The sequence below is a fragment of the Pongo pygmaeus genome, chromosome 15 (assembly GCF_028885625.2).
Source record: "Pongo pygmaeus isolate AG05252 chromosome 15, NHGRI_mPonPyg2-v2.0_pri, whole genome shotgun sequence".
Taxonomy (NCBI): Eukaryota; Metazoa; Chordata; class Mammalia; order Primates; family Hominidae; genus Pongo; species Pongo pygmaeus.
The window spans coordinates 50,785,547-50,807,096 of NC_072388.2; positions in this window are offsets into that span (position 1 = coordinate 50,785,547).

Sequence of the window (21,550 nt, forward strand, 5' to 3'; positions counted from 1 at the left end):
GAAGCTAGATGTCCTATACTTAGTCACTGGGATGGTGGAAGAGGGAGAAGAGGAAGGGTGAAGGGAAGGGCTCTTTGCTAGTATCTCCATATCTAGACGGTGGTTTTAGATGATAACCACAAGTCTATATGAGCGTTTTTAGTAAAGTGCCTGTGTTCATTGTGGACAAAGTTATTATTTTGCAACATCTGAGCTTTATGAATGGGATGACAACTTATGATAAAAACCAGAGCTAGTGAATTAGCCTATTTGTAAATACGTTTGTTATAATTGATAGAAAAGATGCATCTTGGACACGGAATTGTTAAGCCACCTCTGAGCAGTGTATGTCAGGACTTGTTCATTAGGTTGGCAGCAGAGGGGCAGAAGGAAGTATACAGGGAGAGATATATGCAGATGTGTCCATATATGTCCATATTTACATTTTGATAGCCATTGATGTATGCATCTCTTTTGGCTGTACTATAAGAATACATTAAGTAATTCAATGGAAATATACTTTGCTAATATTTTAATGGTATAGATCTGCTAATTAATTCTCTTAAAAACATTATACTTAGTGTATTCTGTTGCCGTGTGTTTTATTTTAAATTGAGCATTAAGGGAATGCAGCATTCAAATCGGAACTCTGCCAATGCTTTTATCTAGAGGCGTGTTGCCATTTTTGTCTTCTATGAAATTTTTGTCTCAAGAAAGCAGGATTACTTTTTTTTTTTAGCAGTTTGAGTTGGTGTAGTGTATTCTTGGTTATCAAAATACTCATATAGCTTTGGGATTTTGAATTGGTAAATATTCATGATGTGTGAAAAATCGTGATACATAATGTACAATCTCAGTCCCATAAAATTGGACGCTGTGCCTACACACAGGAATTAGAAGAACATGTCAAACTATAAACTGCTTGTGATTGTGAATGGCTTTGTTCTTTGCTTCTTGTGTTTTTCCATTTCCTATAATGCACATATTAACTTTTAAAAAATAAAGGTTATTTTAAAAGCCTGTAAAAAAAAAAAAAAAGAAACAAAGGGTATTCAGTTAGGAAAAGAGGAAGTCAAATTGTCCCTGTTTGCAGATGACATGATTGTATATCTAGAAAACCCCATTGTCTCAGCCCAAAATCTCCTTAAGCTGATAAGCAGCTTCAGCAATCTCAGGATACAAAATCAATGTGCAAAAATCACAACCATTCTTATACACCAATAACAGACAAACAGAGAGCCAAATCATGAGTGAACTCCCATTCACAATTGCTTCAAAGAGAATAAAATACCTAGGAATCCAACTTACAAGGGATGTGAAGGACCTCTTCAAGGAGAACTACAAACCACTGCTCAATGAAATAAAAGAGGGTACAAACAAATGGAAGAACATTCCATGCTCATGGGTAGGAAGAATCAATATGGTGAAAATGGCCATACTGCCCAAGGTAATTTATAGATTCAATGCCATCCCCAGCAAGCTACCAATGACTTTCTTCACAGAATTGGAAAAAAACTACTTTAAAGCTCATATGGAACAAAAAAGAGCCTGCATTGCCAAGTCAATCCTAAGCCAAAAGAACAAGGCTGGAGGCATCATGCTACCTGACTTCAAACTATACTGTAAGGCTACAGTAACCAAAACAGCATGGTACTGGTACCAAAACAGAGATACAGACCAATGGAAAAGAACAGAGCCCTCAGAAATAATGCCACACATCTACAACCATCTGATCTTTGACAAATCTGAGAAAAACAAGAAATGGGGAAAGGATTCCCTATTTAACAAATGGTGCTGGGAAAACTGGCTAGCCATATGTAGAAAGCTGAAACTAGATCCCTTCCTTACACCTTATACAAAAAGTAATTCAAGATGGATTAAAGACTTAAATGTTAGACCTAAAACCATAAAAACCCTAGAAGAAAACCTAGGCAATACTATTCAGGACATAGGCATGGGCAAGGACTTCATGTCTAAAACACCAAAAGCAATGGCAACAAAAGCCAAAATTGACAAATGGGATCTAATTAAACTCAAGAGCTTCTGCACAGCAAAAGAAACTACCATCAGAGTGAACAGGCAACCTACAGAATGGGAGAAAATGTTTGCAATCTACTCATATGACAAAGGGCTAATATCCAGAATCTACAAAGAACTCAAACAAATTTACAAGAAAAAAACAAACAACCCCATCAAAAAGTGGGTGAAGGATACTTCTCAAAAGAAGATATTTATGCAGCCAACAGACACATGAAAAAATGCTCATCATCACTGGCCATCAGAGAAATGCAAATCAAAACCACAATGAGATACCATCTCACACCAGTTAGATTGGCAATCATTAAAAAGTCAGGAAACAACAGGTGCTGGAGAGGATGTGGAGAAATAGGAACACTTTTACACTGTTGGTGGGACGGTAAACTAGTTCAACCATTGTGGAAGTCAGTGTGGCGATTCCTCAGGGATCTAGAACTAGAAATACCATTTGACCCAGCCATCTCATGACTGGGTATATACCCAAAGGATTATAAGTCATGCTGCTATAAAGACACATGAACACATATGTTTACTGCAGCACTATTCACAATAGCAAAGACCTGGAACCAACCCAAATGTCCATCAATGATAAGACTGGATTAAGAAAATGTGGCACATGTACACCATGGAATACTGTGCAGCCATAAAAAAGGATGAGTTCATATCCTTTGTAGGGACATGGATGAAGCTGGAAACCACCATTCTCAGCAAACTATCGCAAGGACAAAAAACCAAACACCGCATGTTCTCACTCATAGGTGGGAATTGAACAATGAGAACATTTGGACACAGCAAGGGGAACATCACACACCAGGGCCTGTTGTGGGGTGGGGGGAAGGGGGAGGCATAGCATTTGGAGATATACCTAATGTAAGTGACGAGCTAATGGGTGCAGCACACCAACATGGCACATGTATACATGTGTAACAAACCTGCACGTTGTGCACATGTACCCTAGAACTTAAAGTATAATAATAAAAAATAAATAAAACAAAATGAGATTATGAAATAAATGCAAATCGATGAAAAATAAATAAATAATTAAATAAATAAATAAATAAAATAGAGTCAGGTTCTCACTATGTTGCGCAGGCTGGAGTGCACTTGTGCAGTCATGGCTTACTGGAACTCACACTCATGGGAATTAGCTATCCTCCCGCCTCAGCCTCCTGAGTCACTGGGAGTACAGGCACAAGCATTTGCGCCTGCTAAAACATCACTTCTAGTGGTAATTCTCAGAAAAAATTTGACCCACAAAAGACATTTAAAGTGAATTTTGCTAAATTAATCTATTTATTCACTAACTTTCACCATAATATCAAAGACAAATTCACATGGAAAACATTTTTGCCTCAAGTTGGAGAGAAAGCTTGATATAGTAAAAAACTCATCATTTTATAATTAGACAAACTTGAGTTTGAATCACACTTCTGTTCCTTTTACCTTGAACAAATGATTTAACGTAATGATTGTTATCAAGCTGGCAGAGAGATTAGGGATAGGAGGAATACTTTTTTGTAAATAATAAGCAGACAAAAATATCCCATGAGTAATAAAATATGAAAATGAGGTCTACCCAGAAGCTAGGGGTAGAGTCAAATAACATTTACAACTATATCAGGAGGACTCTTTCAATTACAAAGATGGAAACTGAACTCAAATAGGTTAAGCAAAAAAAGAACAATTAAATCACAGTTCAGAGACCTCCAGGAGTGCTGGATGGGGGTTCCTGGCATGCCAAACCTAAGGAGTAGGAAGTCAGGACCTGCTTGAGGAAACAGATGAGACACATTGTTTTTCCTTACACCTTCCCAGAGCTGGTCAATGCAGTAAGCTGAAGGTAAGATTTAAGGGAAAATGCCCATCACCAGGACCACTCCTATCTCTAATATCTTCCTCACCCCACTTGAAATGCTATCCTCTAGAGGCTTATTTGGGTTAGCAAGGAGAACTACCAGGGAAGCAGGAGTTAGCTGCATGTTGGAGTGTGTGTTGAGTCAAACACTCCCTGTGTACAAAGATTCTCAAGCTTTTTGTGCCCTGGGCCCTGCTGACAAACTGGTAAAGCCTACGGATCCCTTCTCTGCATCATATTTTTAAATGCATTTAAAAAAAACACATACTACAATGGAAATAGATGATATTGAAATTGTTATCAAAATAATTTTTGTGTTTTGTTTTGTTTTGTTTTTGGAGACGGAGTCTCACTCTATCCCCCACGCTGGAGTGCAGTGGTGCGATCTCTGCTCACTGCAAGCTCCACCTCCCAGGTTCACGCCATTCTCCTGCCTCAGCCTCCTGAGTAGCTGGGACTACAGGCGCCCGCCAACACGCCTGGCTAATTTTTTATATTTTTAGTAGAGACGGGGTTTCACCATGTTAGCCAGGATGGTCTCGAACTCCTGACCTCGTGATCCGCCCGTCTCGGCCTCCCAAAGTGCAAAATAATTTTTAAATTATGATACAATATAGGTGCTTCTTTATAGCTACCATCATTTTAAAGTAGCAACGAGGGTTTATGATCTTTCAAGGTGTCTGCAGTGACTATAGAGAATATCTGTACTATAAGAATATCGGTATTTCCTGTGGTGACAGCATCTCAGGGATTGCTATAACTCCTGGAGTGTGTTATCTGTGCTCATACTGGAATGTTTAATTTCAGTTCGAGGTTAATGAAAAGAAGTAATTTTTTTCTTTCCAAATTCAAGGACCTTTTGAATTCTTCTCTCCAAAGAGTCCAGCTACCTACATAAAACAAAATTAATAACAAAAATAAAGAATAACAATCCCTTGTTTTAAAACCTCAAATTAAGATTTTATGACAAGATCTAATATTAAGAAAATGGAACATGGTCTGTTTGGCACATCCATGGAAAGGGATGGAGAAAGAACTCTCAGACAGTGGTTCTCACATTTTAAAATGCCTATGAAACCTGGAAAGTTTGTTAAGGAGGAAGGCCATTCTTCCAAACATTCTAATTCAGCTGATCTGGTGATCATGTCTGGAATTCCTCTCAAGGTCCAGTAGCTAGTTAATGGCTCTGCTAGCATCTGAACTCAGGTCAGTCTGACCCCAGAGCCTGGGATTTTAACCACTACACTTTCCTTCCAACTGGAAGTGGAAGCAGGGCCAGGAAGGATACTACAAAGGAAACCAGAGTTATGGGGTGTTGAAAAATTGTGCAAGATACAGCTAATATCAGAACCAGGCTTTGAATGTAGAACTCTGGACCCTAAGCCTAGTGCTGTACCACTAGAGGGGTGGATAAAGGAAGACTAAAGACTGACACAGCTTTACAGCCTAGTGTGTAGCTAACCTGGCCCTGTCTTCTACCACCACCACTCAAAAGGTCAAACAGTTGTCTTTTGACTATCAGGCAAGTGGTGCCGCCGATCCTAGCCCCATTTGCTTTGCCTGATGAAAAAACAGGCATAAGTCACTAAGCCAAATACTACAGATGTGTTTGTTCCCATTGCTGGCCCCATCAGGAAATACAGCACATGTCACACATCTACAAATATCTCTGTTTAGCAGAGCCTTCTAAATTCTATCTGCTGATCCCGTCTCTTTGATTTCAAAGCTCGAATCTCAGTAGAGTGGTTTTTCTTAGAGAGCATTTCTATTGCTTTGCTGGGCACACTGTAAGACACAATTAGTAGACTGCAACAGAAACTGAAGCATATTCCTCCTGAAATTTCCAAGGCAAGTAACACAGAGGCCACCACCAGTGGGAAGTTCAACAGGTCCCATCAGCCAACTCCAGTCTCATTTCATTTCTAAGACCTTACAAGAGCTGAGAGACCAACGCTCAACACTCCTCTCATCTCTTCCACTCCATATCTTGGGAATTCAGCTGCTGACCATCCCTTGTATGACTTATATCAGGAGTTGATGATAATCTTTCAGAAATGTCATTCTAAATTTTAATTTATTTATTTCCTTGTGGAAATAAAAATAAGCAGGTGCCAATTTTCTGCTAAAGGGTAGATGAGCTGAAATTAATAACAGGATTACCCAAAGATTCTCCACTCTCTCCCAGGTCCTCTGCAGCTTGTGAGGAGAGGAGCTAGTATAGGAAATATGCCTTCTAAACCTCTGGGTTATAAAAGTAAGGATCTATCAATGGCCTGAGGAAAGAAAAGAGAACTGAGCAGAGTTCCCAGCATCCAGGATGAATGATGATGTTGTCCTCGATATATTGATCCTTTGGCCAAGCCTAAGACGTGGCTATTGCTAGTGGATCTCCACTTAAAAGAATGCATCTCCTGCCCCACCTTTTGTAATTATGCCAGCATAGACTTGTTGTTGTTTTGTTGTTGTTCAATTCTTATATATTTTTAACTTTTATTTTAGGTTCAGGGATACATGTGCATATTTGTTATATAGGTAAATTGCATGTCACAGGGGTGTGACGTACAGATTATTTCATCACCCCGGTAATAAGGTAATTAATATCCAATAGATAGTTTTTCTATCCTTTCCCTCCTCCCCTAACAGCCTCAAGTAGGCTCCAGTGTCCATTGTTCCCTTCTTTGTGTCCATGTGTACTCAATGTTTAGCTCCCATTTATAAGAGACAACATGTGGTATTTGGTTTTCTGTTCCTGCATTAGTTTGCCTTGAATTACAGCCCCCAGCTCCATTCATGTTGCTGCAAAGGACATGATTTCATTCTTTTTTATGGCTGCATAGTATTCCCTGGTGTATATGTACCACATTTTCTTTATCCAGTCTACCACTGATGGACATTTAGGTTGATTCCATGTCTGTGCTATTGCAAATAGTGCTGCGATGAACATACACATGCATGTGTCTTTATGGCAGAATAATTTATATTCCTCTGGGGATATACTCAAAAATGGGATTGCTGAGTCTAATGGTACTTCTATTTTAGGTTCTTTGAGAAATTGCCACACTGCTTTCCACAATGGCTAAAATAATTTACATTCCCACTAGCAATGTATAAACATTACCTTTTCTCTGCAACCTTGCCAGCATCTGTTATTTTTTGACTTTTTAATAATCGCCATTCTGACTGGTGGGAGATGGTATCTCATTGTGGTTTTGATTTGCATTTCTCTAATAATTAGTGATGTTGAGCATTTTTTCATATTCTTGTTGGCCACATGTAGGTCTTCTTTTGAAAAGTGTTTGTTCATGCCCTTTGCCCACTTTTTAATGCGGTTGTTTTATTTTCTTGTAAATTTGTTTAAGTTCCTTTTAGGTGCTGGATATTAGACCTTTGTCATATGCATAGTTTGCAAATATTTCCCCATGCTGGAGGTTGTCTGTTTACTCTGTTGATAGTTTCCTTTGATGTGAAGAAGCTATTTCATCAGGTTCATTTTGTCAAATTTTGCTTTTGGCATCTTCATCATGAAATCTTTGCCCATTCATATATCCAAAGTGGTATTTTCTAGGTTATCTTCCAAAGCTTTTATAGTTGTAGGTTTTACATTTAAGTCTTTAATCCACCTATAGTTGATTTTTGTATATGGGGTAAGGAAGGGGTCCAGTTTCAATTCTGCATATGGCTAGCCAGTTATCCCAGTACCATTTATTGAATAGAGGGTCTATTTCCTATTGCTTCTTTTTGTTGACTTTGTTGAAGATCAGTTGGTTGTAGGTGTGTAGCTTTATTTCTGGACTCTCTGATTTCTTTGAACAGTATTTTGTAATTCTCGTTGTAGAGATCTTTCACCTCCCTGGTTAGCTGTATTCCTAGGTATTTTATTCTTTTTGTGGTTATTGTGAATGGGACTGTGTTCCTGATTTGGCTGTCAGCTTGGATGTTGTTAGTGTATAGAAATGCTTTTCTTGTAAATTTGTTTAAGTTCCTTGTAGACTCCGGATATTAGACATTTGTCAGATGGATAGATTGCAAAGATTTTCTCCCATTCTGTAGGCTGTCTGTTCACGCTGATGATAGTTTCTTTTGCTGTGTAGAAGCTCTTTAGTTTAATTAGATCCCATTTGTCAATTTTTGCTTTTGTTGTGATTGCTTTTGGCATTTTCATCATGAAATCTTTGGCCATGCCTATGTCCTGAATGGGACTGCCTGGATTTTCTTCTAGGATTTTTATAGTTTGGGGTTTTATATTTGAGACTTGAGTCCATCTTGAGTTAATTTTTGTGTAAGGTATAATGAAGGGGTTCAATTTCAATTTTCTGCACGTGGCTAGCCAGTTCTCCCAGCACCATTTATTAAATAGGGAATCCTTCCCTCATTACTTATTTTTGTCAGGTTTGTCAAAGATCAGACAGTTGTAGGTGGGTAGTCTTATTTCTGAGTTCTCTATTCAGTTCCATTGGTCTATGTGTGTGCATTTATACCAGTACCATGCTGTTTGGTTACTGTAGCCTTATAGTATAGTTTGAAGTCAGGTAGCATTATGCCTCCAGCTGTGTTATTTTTGCTTAGGATTGTCTTGGCTATTTGAGCTCTTTTTTGGTTTCATATGAGTTTTAAAATAGTTTTTTGTAATTCTGTGAAGAATGTCAATGGTAGTTTAATGAGAATAGCTTGAATCTATAAATTACTTTGTCTGGTATGGCCACTTTAACAATATTATTTCTTCCTATCCATGAGCATGGAATGTTTTTCCATTTGTATAAGGCGTAAGGAAGGGGTCCACTTTCAATTTCCTGCATATGACTAGCCAGTTCTTTCTCATTTGTGTCCTCCTTGATTTCTTTGAGCAGTAATTTATAGTTCTCCTTGAAGAGGTCCTTCACTTCCCTTGTTAGCTGTATTCCTAGGCACCTTATCCTTTTTTTTCTTTTTCTTTTTCTTTTTTCTTTTTTTTTGCAATTGTGAATGGGAGTTCATTCACTATTTGGCTCTCTGCTTGCCTGTTGATGGCATATAGAAATGCTAGCAACTTTTGCACATTGATTTTGTATCCTGAGGCTTTGCTGAAGTTGCTTATCAGCTTAAGAAGCTTTTGGGCTGAGATGATGGGGATTTTCTGGATATAGGATCATGTTATCTGCAAACAGGGATAGTTTGACTTCCTCTCTTCCAATTTGAATACACTTTATTTTTTCTCCTGCCTGATTACCCTGGCCAGAACTCCCAATACTATGTTGAATAGGAGTGGTGAGAGAGGGCATCCTTTTCTTGTGCCAGTTTTCAAGGGGAATGCTTCTAGCTTTTGCCCATTCAGTATGATATTGGCTGTGGCTTTGTCATAAATAACTGTTATTATTTTGAGGTATATTCCTTCAATACCTAGTTTATTGAGCATTTTTAACAGGAAGGGATGTTGAATTTTGTCAGAGGCCTTTTCTGCATCTATTGAGATAATCATGTGGTTTTTGTCTTTAGCTCTGTTTATGTGATGAATCACACTTATTGATTTGTGTACATTGAACCAACCTTGCATCCTGAGGGTGAAGCCAACTCAATTGTGATGGATAAACTTTTTAATGTACTGCTGGATTTGGGTTGCCAGTATTTTACTGAGGATTTTGGCATTGATATTCATCAGGGATATTGACCTGAAGTTTTCTTTATTTGTAGTGTCTCTTCCAGGACATGAACAGACACCTCTCAAAAGAAGACATACATGCGGCCAACAAACATATGATAAAAAGCTCAAAATCACTGATTATTAGAGAAATGCAAATCAAAACCACAATGAGATAGCATCTCATGCCAGTCGGAATGGCGATTATTTAAAAGTCAAGAAACCACAGATGCTGGCAAGGTTGTGGAGAAAAAGGAACAGTTTTACACTGTTGATGAGAGTGTAAATTAGTTCAACCATTGTGGAAGACAGTGTGGTGATTCCTCAAAGGCCTAGAGGCAGAAGTACCATTTGACCCAACAATCCCATTACTGGGTATATACTCAAAGGAATATAAATCATTATATTATAAAGATTCATGCACGCATTATGTTCAATGCGGCACTAGACATAATAGCAAAGACATGGAATCAACTCAAATGCCCATCAATGATAGACTGAATAAAGAAAATGTGGTATATACACACCATGGAATACTACACAGCCATAAAAAGGAATGAGATCATGTCCTTTGTGGGGGCATGGATGGAGATGGAAGCCATTATGCTCAGCAAAGTAACACAGGAACAGAAAACCACACAACATAATGTTCTCACTTATAAGTGGGAGCTGAATGATGAGAACACATGAACACATCAGGGGAAACAACACACACTGGAGCCTGTAAGGGGGTGTTGGGGGAAGGACAGCATCAGGAAGAATACCTAATGGATATTGGGCTTCATATCTAGGTGATGGGATGATCTGTGCAGCAAACCACCATGTCACACATTTACTTATGTAACAAACCTGCACATCCTGCACATGTACCCCTGAACTTAAAACAAAAGTTAAAAAAAGGAATGCTATTGAATTTGTACACTGATTTTTGTATCCTGAAACTTCACTGAAGTTGTTTATCAGACCAAGGAGTGTTTGGTCACAGACTGTGGGGTTTTCTAGGTATAAAATTATATTGTTGTCTGCAAACAGAGATAGTTTACGTCAGGACTAAACCATCTCTGGCCAGGACTTCCAGGACTATGTTGAATAGGAATGGTGAGAATGGGCATACTTGTCTTGTTACAGTTCTCAAGGGGAATCCTTCCAGGTTTTGCCCATTCGGTATGATGTTGGCTGTGCATTTGTTCTAATGGCTCTTCTTATTTTGAGGTATGCTCCTTCAGTGCCTACTTTGTTGAGGGTTTCAGAACTGAAGGTTTTTTTTTCAAGACAGAGTCTTGCTCTGTCACCCAGACTGGAGTGCAGTGACGTGATCTCAGCTCACTGCAAAGTCTGCTTCCTGGGTTTTTTTTTTTTGTTGTTTTGTTTTGTTTTGTTTTGTTTTCTTTTTTTTTTTTTCTTTTTTTTTCTTTTATTATTATTATTATTATTATCATTATTATACTTTAGGTTTTATGGTACATGTGCGCAATGTGCAGGTAAGTTACATATGTATACATGTGCCATGCTGGTGCGCTGCACCCACCAACTCGTCATCTAGCATTAGGTATATCTCCCAATGCTATCCCTCCCCCCTCCCCCCACCCCACAACAGTCCCCGAAGTGTGATGTTCCCCTTCCTGTGTCCATGTGTTCTCATTGTTCAATTCCCACCTATGAGTGAGAATATGCGATGTTTGGTTTTTTGTTCTTGCGATAGTTTACTGAGAATGATGATTTCCAGTTTCATCCATGTCCCTACAAAGGACGTGAACTCATCATTTTTTATGGCTGCATAGTATTCCATGGTGTATATGTGCCACATTTTCTTAATCCAGTCTATCATTGTTGGACATTTGGGTTGGTTCCAAGTCTTTGCTATTGTAAATAATGCTGCAATAAACATACGTGTGCATGTGTCTTTATAGCAGCATGATTTATAGTCCTTTGGGTATATACCCAGTAATGGGATGGCTGGGTCGAATGGAATTTCTAGTTCTAGATCCCTGAGGAATCGCCACACTGACTTCCACAAGGGTTGAACTAGTTTACAGTCCCACCAACAGTTCCTGGGTTGTTGAATTTTATCAAAAGCCCTTTCTGCATCTATTGAGATGATCCTGTGGTTTTTCTTTGTAGTTCTGTTTATATGGTCAATAAATAACATTTATTGATTTGTTTAGGTTGAATCAACCTTGTATCCCAGGGATAAAGCATACTTGATTATGGTGGATTCGTATTTTGATGTGTTGCTTGATTCAGTTTGCTAGTATTTTTTTGAGAATTTTTGCATGTATGCTTATCAAGGATACTGGCCTAAAGTTTTCTTTTTGTTGTTGTGTTTGTCAGGTTTTGGTATCAGGATGATGCTGGCCTCATGGAATGAGTTAGGGAGGAGTCCCTCCTCCTCAACATTTGGGAATAGTTTCCATAGTAATGGTACCAGCTCTTCTTTATACATCTGGTAGAATTTGGCTATGATTCTGTTTGGTCCTGTGCTTTTTCTGGTTGGTAGGCTTTTTATTTTTGATTCAATTTCAGAACTTGTTATTGGTCTGCTCAGGGATTCAGTTCCTTCCTGGTTCAATCTTGGGAGGTTGTATGCTTCCAGGAATTTATCCATTTCTTTTAGGTTTTCTAGCTTATGTGCCTAGAGGTGTTCATAGTAGTCCCTGAGGGATTTTTGTATTTCTGTGGGACCAATAGTAATGTCCTCTTTGTCATTATTTCTGATTGTGTTTATTTGGATCTTATCTCTTTCTTTATTAGTCTAGCTAGCAGTCTGTCAATCTTAGTTATTCTTTTAAAGTACCAACCCCTGTATTCATTGGTCTTTTGTATGGCTTTTCACATCTCAATTTCCTTCAATTCAGTTCTGATTTTGGTTATGTCTTATCTTCAGCTAGCTTTGAGGTTGGTTTGCTCTTGTTTCTGCAGTTGCTCTAGCTGTGACTTTAGGTTGTTAACTTGAAATCTTTCTAATCTTTTGGTGTGGATGCTTAGTACTAAAAACTTCCCTCTTGACATTGCTGTAGCTGTGTCTCAGAGATTCTGGTACGTTGTATCTTTTTTTCATTAGTTTCAAATAATTTCTTGACTTCTGTCTTAATTTCATTGTTTACTCAAAAGTCATTCAGGAGTAGCTTGTTTTTCATGTAATTGTATTCCTTAGATTTCTTGGATTAGGTTTCAACTGTCTTCTGAATGTCAATGATCTTCATTCCTATCCATATTCGGAGATCTATTTCTGACATTGCAGCCATTTTAGCCTGGTTAAGAAACATTTCTGGGGAACTAGTGCAGTCATTTGGAGATAAGAAGATACTCTGAATTTTTGAGTTGCCAGATTTCTTGCACTGGTTTTTCTCTTCCATGTGGTTTGATGTTCCTTCAGTCTTTGAAATTTCTTCCTTTGGATGGGTTTTTTAAAACTGCTTTTATCTTCTTTGATGCCTTTGGGGGTTTGATTGTGGAATAAGTTGGGTTCAGTCTACTGGCTTCAATTCTAGTGTGCTCATGGGTCTTGGAGGAGCCCAGAGCCTCCTCTGATTATTGTCTCCATGCCTACTTTTTGTTATTGTTGTTGTTGGGTATTCTGTTCCATGGGGCTCCCTCAGGCAGGGGCCGCAGTTGTCAGACAGGCCATATGATTGCTGGTTGGCCCTAATCTGCTGTCCAAGTGCTTCCTGAGGTAATACTGGATTGCACCTGGTAGAGTACAGGCGGAAGTGGGAACACTGGGCTGGAAGCACTAGCAGGTGTGGTCCATCTGGCTATGAGAGGTCAGGGTGGGTAGAATTGCCCACTCTGTCATCTGGGTGTTTCCTAGGTCAATGGGAGGCCTCATCTGCTGTCTGAGTTCAGACAGAAGCAGAGCCACTGGGCCAGAAGCTCTAGCACGCATTGCCCATCTGGCTACCAGTGGCAGGGGTGAGTGGGGGTTGCCTGTCCTGCCATCCAAGTGCTTTCTGGGACAAGTGGCTGTGGCTGCTGGCCAATTTCAGGCAGAAGCAGGACCACTATGCTGGAAGCTGGCAATGAGCCCCATCTGGCGAGAGGAAGTGGAAAAATCTTGCTGCTCATAGGTACCATGACTGTGGCCTCTATTGGAGCTGTGGCACCAGTGCTGGTCTGCTCAAGGGCCTAAGGCAGGTAGAGGTCCCCTTGGACTCAAGAGTTGCCCCTACAAAATATCCACATGGCTTTCTGCCTCTGTATAGAAGTGCAATGGAAAGGTGTTGGGGGAGCCAGGAGGATTCTTCCCTTTCCAGTCTTACAATGGTCCCTGTGGAGAGGGTGAATCCCCCAGGGGGCTTTCACTCACTCACCATTTCCCATGTTGGAGAGGTTTTCCTGGCTCTGCACTGAGCCCAGACAGGCTGGTCCCCAGCTTTGCTTTTCTCTGCTTTCTGTGTCCCCCTGCTGCCTTGTTGGATCCTGAGGTGGTTTCGCAGATGATCAGCCTGCAAGGTCAGCGTTCACTAGCCCTTCAGTGTTCACTAGCTCTTTTTTTCCTTTCCAAGCAAGCAATACACATGAGCAGCTTCTAGTCCACCAACTTTGCTCCTTCCTCAAAGACTTTTTTGTTAATATTAAAAGTTTTCCCTCCAAGCGCCTTCCTTTAAGGGCTAAGCTGTTGTAGCTCTTGCGTCATATAAATTTCAAACATCATATATTGAACTGTTATCAGTAAACACCAAGATTATCTCTTCACCCTTCTCAGCTGTCCCTCTACTTCCTTTCAACACCAGATTTTGAAAGAAGTAGTCCATACTTGCTGCCTCTCACCATTTCCTCACTTACTTCCTCAAAATCTGGCTCTGTAACCATCACACACAAAAAATTGCTTCCCTGAAGGAGCAACCGTTTCCAGTTTTCTGCAGCCCTTGCCTCTGAGTTCTGCCACATTTGTCATGTTGGACTCTCCCACTCAGCCCTACTGGTTTAAATCCTACCTCTCTAACTGTCGCTTCACCTCCTTTGCAGGCTCCTCCTCCCTCTGTTGCCTGATGGAGAAAATGTTGCATTTTGGTCCTGTCTCCTTTGATTCTCTTTTGATGATCTCTGTCTCTGAGGCCATCACTTCTGGTTGTGAGGGCTTGGCAAGAACAATAGTGATTAGAAGGAAGCCCTAAATCTAAGCTCATAGACCCTAAAGAGGTGGCTTCTCCTTCAGAATAATCCCCCTTGCCCAGAAGTTATGCCTGGCTTTAGGAAACTGACAGTGGCCTGAATTGGTCAGAAAAGGCTCTGGCCCAAGGGATAGTCTGTGGACACTTTATCAGGCTCCTGGTGGTGCCTCTATTGTCTCTACAGCAGGATTCTGCTCAGCAACCCTTAAATCAGTGAAGGGTCCTCTTGGATGTGCCCCCTTTCTCACTCAGAACTATACTGTTTTGCAACTTTCAGCTATGTCTTCTGCCTCCCTAACTCTCCTCCTGTACATTTATTTTATGGAGTAGAAAGAATAATAGAATTAGGGCCAGGAATCCTGGGTTCTAGCTCTGGGTCTACCACCAACTAACTACTTCCATAGGCTTCAGTTTCACATCAGTTAAATAAAAGGTGAGAATATGTGATTTCTAAGGCCTCTTAAACTCACGGTATGGGGGGTGTCATTAGTTTATCCACCTTGGGAAGTGTGAGATATCAGAGCAGACCTCTAGCGATCTTTGGCCGAAAGATGATAGAATTTTGAGGTGAATATCCTCAATGGAGGAGACTATAAAACTAGAAAAGCACTTCCATCTGCGGGCATAAAACCTCCATAAACCCAACTGTTCTTTCTATTCTTGAGAAAGAACAGAACTAGAAGCCTCACACCATCTGTTCTCAAAATATACTACAAAGCTACAATCATGAAAATTGTGTGGAAGTGGCATACAGATCAATGGAACAAAATAGAGAACCGAAATGAGCTCATGCATATATAGTCAAATGATCTTTGACGAGGGTGCCAATACTACACAGTGGAGGAAGGATAGTCTCTTCAACAAAAGATGTTGGAAAAAATGGACGTCCATGTTTTTAAAGAAAATAAAATTGGGCTCTCATCTTATACCATACACAAAAATCAACTCAAAATGAATTTAAAATTTAAACATAAGACCCAAAACTATAAAACTCTCAGAAGAAAACGAAGGGAAAAATCTTCACAACATTGGTCTTGGCAGTGATTTCTTGCATCTAACACCAAAGGTACAGGGAACAAAAGCAAAAATGGACAGACAGAACTACATTACACTAAAAATCTTCCACAATACCAAAAAAAACAAAAAAAATTCAACAAACTGAAAAGGCAACCCATGGATTGGAGAAAATATTTGGAAATCATGTATCTGATAAGGAGTTAATACCTAAAATATATAAGGAACTCCTACAACTCAATAGCAAAAAAATAAAAAATAATAACCTGACAAAAAATGGACAAAGAACTTGATAGACATTTCTCCAGAGAAGACATATAGATGGCCAACAGGTATATGAAAAAATGTTCAACACCACTAATCATCAGGAAAATGCAAATCAAAACCATAATGAGATATGACCTCAAACCTGTGAGGATGGTGTATATATATAAAATAGAAAATAGAAAATAACAAGTTTGACAACAACATGGAGAAATCAGAACTCCTGTGCATTGTTGGTGGGAAAGTAAAATGGTACAGCCATTATGGAAAACACTATGATGCTTCCTCAAAAATTAAAGATAGAGCTACCATATGATCCAGCAATCCTACCTCTGGGAATATAGCTGAAGTAATTGAAATTAGGATCTCAAAGACATATTTGCACTCCCATGTTCATAGCAGCATTATTCATAATCAACAAGAGGTGGAAACAACCTCAATGTCTACTGAGTGATGAATGGATAAAGGGGATGTGTTATATGCATGTAAAGGAATATTATTCAGTCATAAAAAAAGAAAGAATTCCTGTCATATGCTACAACATGGATGCGTCATTGAGGACATTAAGTGAAATAAGCCCATCACAGAAGGACAAATACTGCATGATTTCACTTTTATTTTATTTTATTTTTTAAGAGACAGGGTCTTGTTATGTTGCCCAGGCTTGTGTCCAACTGCTGGGCTCAAGTGATCCTCCCACCTCAGCCTCCCAAGTAGCTGGGATTACAGACAGGAATCATCATCACCTGGCAATTCCACTTTTATGAGTTATTGATAAAGTAGTCAAACTTATAGAAGCAGAAAGTAGAATGGCATTTGCCAGGGCTGGCAGGGATTGGGAGATGGGAAAATTACTGCTCAATGGATATACAGTTTTAGTAACAGGAGATGGAAAAGTTTTAGAGATCTGCTCTATAAAATGGCATTTATAGTTAGTAATATTGTACTGTATGTACACTTAAAATGTGTTAAGAGGGTAAATCTAATGTTTTATGTTTCTTTAATCACAATTTCTTTTTAAAAAAAGCTCTGTAAGCTCTTCTTAAAAATGAAGAAAGTCTAAGGTTAACCAAAAAAGCTATGGGGCCTCAGAAAACGTTACCTTTTTTTTGCACAGCTTTGCCAGCAGTGGTGCACCGGTGCAAGCAGTGGAAACAGCTGAGCAAACATAATACAATAACTTCTAACGTTTGTAAGATAATCATTTATAAAAAGGAAACAGCCCATACCCCTGGGGTCTCTGTAGGTAGAGTCTGTGCCTAAGAATTTGATCCTGGATTATATTAAAGAACAACTGCTGTTTCAAAGCTTCTGCCAGTTTTTTGTCTTTTTTTTTCACAATAAAGTCATAGATCAAATAATTCCTTGTTTAGCTGAGCCAAAAATGAATTTTTATATGTGCAAAGGATCAAAGCCTTATTTCAAAGGGAGGGAGGGAGCTATAATACTTCATGTGAATTTGGAAGTGGTCCTCAGATGACTGGGTAAGAAGAAGGAGGGAGCAGCTCAAAGGACACAGTGGAAGAGAGTAGGTAGGACCCAAGAGAAATGTTCTGGGGCAGGGGATAGAATATTCTTTTTTTTTAAATCTTGCAATAATAATGTCGAGGTTCAATTGTTGCTTCCTTCCTTGAGCAGCAATTAACATATAATACTCCAATCTTTCTGAAAATGTCTGTAGCACGCCCCAATCTGTTGTCAGTGGAACTTTGGAGAAATGAAGAAAGAAGGATGATGTCCAGGGTGGAGTAGAGTGAGGCTGCAGGAAAAGGCAGCAGCTGGAGGAGGGATGGTAATGAACAAGGAGCAGCAGAGACTCGGGAGGCAAAAAAAAGGTGAGGCTGAAGATAGAAGAAGAGGAAAAGTTCGTGCTTTCAGAAGGTCCCTGAAGAGATGTCAGGATTAGAACCCATAGCATCAAAGGAGGTATTCACTTTGACCAGGGGGAAGGACCCTCTCTTCCTGTAATCTCTCATCTCAGCAATAGGCCCTAACATCTTATTTCATCTACCCTCTCAAGGAAACTGGGCCTTTATTTCTTTTTTGTAGAAGCTGAAAAAGATAGACTACAGAAGAGGGAATTCCGGATTTGCTATGTCTCACATGAGATAGCTACTTACAGTAGCTACCAGACCACAGCCCCTTCTACGGAAACTGATATGGAGGATCTTCTAGATCTTGTAACCTCACCTCCTCTCACTCTGGCCACTTCCTCCAGCAGCCTCCTGACAAAGGGTTCATGAGAGTTGACATTTTCGAGTTTTTGCATATTCAAAAAAATCTTGATTTTACTCTTACTTTCGACTCATGGATAGATAGTTATACCTAATTTTTCACCTGGAATTTTGGAAACACTGCTCATTATTTGCTGTGCCTCACATGAGGTCAACCAGATAAAAAACAAAGCAGCCTGGGACATACTGTCTAAAATGGTAGTCACTCGCTATCTGTGGCTATGACTGAGCACTTGAAATGTGGCTGAATTGAGATGTACTGTTAAGTGTAAAATACACACCAAATTGTTAAGACTTGGTGTGGAAAAAATGTAAAATATCTTATTACTAATTTTTATGTTGATTAATGTTGGAATGTTAATATTTTGGATACATTGGTTTAAATATAGTATTAAAATTAATTTCACCTATTTCTTTTTGCTTTACTAAATGTGGCTACTAGAAGATTGAAATTATGTATGTAATTATGTATGTAAACCCTGGCCTACACTCTGGAGGCCGACAAGGACCGCCGCCCACCCCGCCTCGGCTTTGCCGGCAGCGAGTCCGCTGTCTTCCACGGCTTCTTCTCCATGCCCGAGATAGGCTGCCCTAACTGGAGTTGCTCCAGATGGACAACCTCCATGACAAACTCCATCCCATCATCATCTCCATGAACTACTCTTTACCTATACGGATGCCCGATCGCCTGCAGCCGGGGCTGCGGTCCCTGGATGCCCACCAGGCACAGGCTCTGGAGAACCACACTGAGGTCCAGTTACAGAAGGAGTGCAGGCCTGACAATAAGTGCGAAAGCAACTTGCGGATACGGGCAGCCTTCATGTCGGAGCAGCAGCAGAAGCCAGGCAGGCTCCAGTACAGCAGAGACGTCTGGAAACCGCTCCTGAGCATCAACATGATGAACACCCGGACCAGCACATTAGTCCAGACCATTGCTGTCCGGTAGAAATGTAATACGAGCAACATATATAATTTCAATCTTCTGGTAGCTACTGCAAGTAGTAGGTCTAGTCCGCAACCCATTAGTCCAGACCATTGCTGCCCAGTAGAAATGTAATATGAGCAACATATATAATTTCATATACGAAGATTTCAATCTTCTAGTAGCTACATTTAATAAAGTAAAAGGAAAGAGATGAAATTAATTTTAATATTGTACTTTCTTTAAATCAATATATCCAAAAATTATCCTTTCAACTCATTAATCAACATGAAATTACTAATGAGATATTTTACATTTTTTCCAAAATAAGTCTTAACAATTTGGTGTGTATTTTACACTTAACAGTACATCTCAATTCAGACCAGCCATATTTCAAGTGCCCAATCATGGCCACATGGAGTGAGTGACTACAGCATGTCCTAGGCAGCTTTGTTTTTTTATCTCATTGACATCAGGTGAGGCACAGCAAATAAAAATCACTGGAAGAGTAGGACACAAGACAGGCACATTTTAATTAAGGGGAGAAGTAAATAATAGTAGAAAAGTTTGAAAAAGAGTATGCCCAGATAGGGTGCCCTATGGAAAGGCCTGGAAATAGGGATGGGGTCAGTCACTCCAGGTAGAGCAGTGGCAGGTTGGGTTTGGGGGAGGGGTCTTATTGATCAATATGTAGGATTTGACTTCATTCTCTTTTTTAAAAATGCTTTTTCTCTCCTTCACTTTTCTATATCTGGAATTCTCTATTCTGTAGTCTTTCTTTTTCAGCTTCTACAAAAAGGAAATAAAGGCCTAATTTCCTCAAGAGGGTAGGTAGAGTAAGATGTGGGCATGAGGAATATGTCTCACTACAGGGGACTTTGCCCATAACACATAAACACACCTTGCCGTCTCTCCCTGCTGTCAGCCTCCCATCTCATCACCATCTCTGCAGTTCTGCAAGTGTCTCCAAGTTCTGATTCTCTCCAGGACTCTGTGGGGCTACTTGACTTGTTTCTCCTGTTGTGTCCTCTACAGGCACTTAGGTAGTAAATTCCTCTACATTGCTATGGCAGTCCCCTCTCCATAACACAGTTCTATTTCTTTTTTTTTTTTTTTTTTTTGAGATGGAGTCTCACTCTGTCACCCAGGCTGGGGTGCAGTGGTGTGATCTCGGCTCACTGCAACCTCTGCATCCCAGGTTCAAGCAATTCTCCTGCCTCAGCCTCCTGAGTAACTAGGACTATAGGTGCATGCCACCATGCCCTGCTAATTTTTGTATTTTTTAGTAGAGACGGGGTTTCACCATATTGGCCAGGCTGGTTTCAAACTCCTGACCTCGTGATCCACCCACCTCTGCCCGGCTCTGCCTCCCAAAGTGCTGGGATTACAGGCATGAGCCACCGCATCCAGCCTCATTTTTATTTCCTATCCAGCATTTTCTATTCAGCAAACCTCTTTAGTGACATGCTGAAGTTTTCCTTCAGCTTTGCTATTTATCAAAATCTACTGTTTGATGTTGGCTTTAGCCCTGGCTTTTGAACAGTCAAAAAGCCAGACACCTACTTCAACATAATTTTTGTCACTACTACTGGGTTCCAAGATGGCTGAATAGGAACAGCTCTGGTCTACAGCTCCCAGCGTGATTGACAGAGAAGATGGGTGATTTCTGCATTTCCAGCTGAGGTACCTCGTTCATCTCATTCGGACTGGTTGGACAGTGGGTGCAGCCCATGGAGGGCAAGCTGAAGCAGGGTGAGGTGTTGCCTTACCAGGGAAGTACAAGGGGTCAGGGGATTTCCCTTTCCTAGCCAAGCGAAGCTGTAACAGACTGTAGCTGGAAAAACGGGACACTCCAGCCCAAATACTGCACTTTGCCCATGGTCTTGGCAACAAGCAGACCAAGAGATTCCCTCCTGTGCCTGGCTTGGCAGGTCCCATGTCCACGGAGCCTTGCTCACTGCTAGCACAGCAGTCTGAAGTCAACCTGCAAGGCTGTAGCTGGGCTGGGGGAGAGGCCTCCACCATTGCTGAGGTTTGAGTAGGTAAACAAAGTGGCCAGAAAGCTCAAACTGGGCAGAGCCCACTGCAGCTCAGCAAGTCCTACTGCCTCTATAGACTCCACATTTGTGGGCAGGGCATAGCTGAACAAAAGGCAGCAGAAACTTCTGCAGACTTAAACTTCCCAGTCTGACAGCTCTGAAGAGAGCGGTGGTTCTCCCAGCATGGCATTTGAGCTCAGAACAGAGAGACTGCCTCTGCAAGAGGGTCCCTGACCCCCATGTAGCCTAACTGGGAGACATCTCCCAGTAGCAGCCAACAGACACTGCATACAGGCGGGTGCCCCTCTGGGACAAAGCTTCCAGAGGAAGGATCAGGCAGCAATATTTTGTGTTCTGCAATATTTGCTGTTCTGCTGGTGATACCCAGGCAAACAGAGTCTGGAGTGGACCTCCAGCACACTCCAACAGACCTGCAGCTGAGGGACCTGTTAGAAGAAAAACTAACAAACAGAAAGGA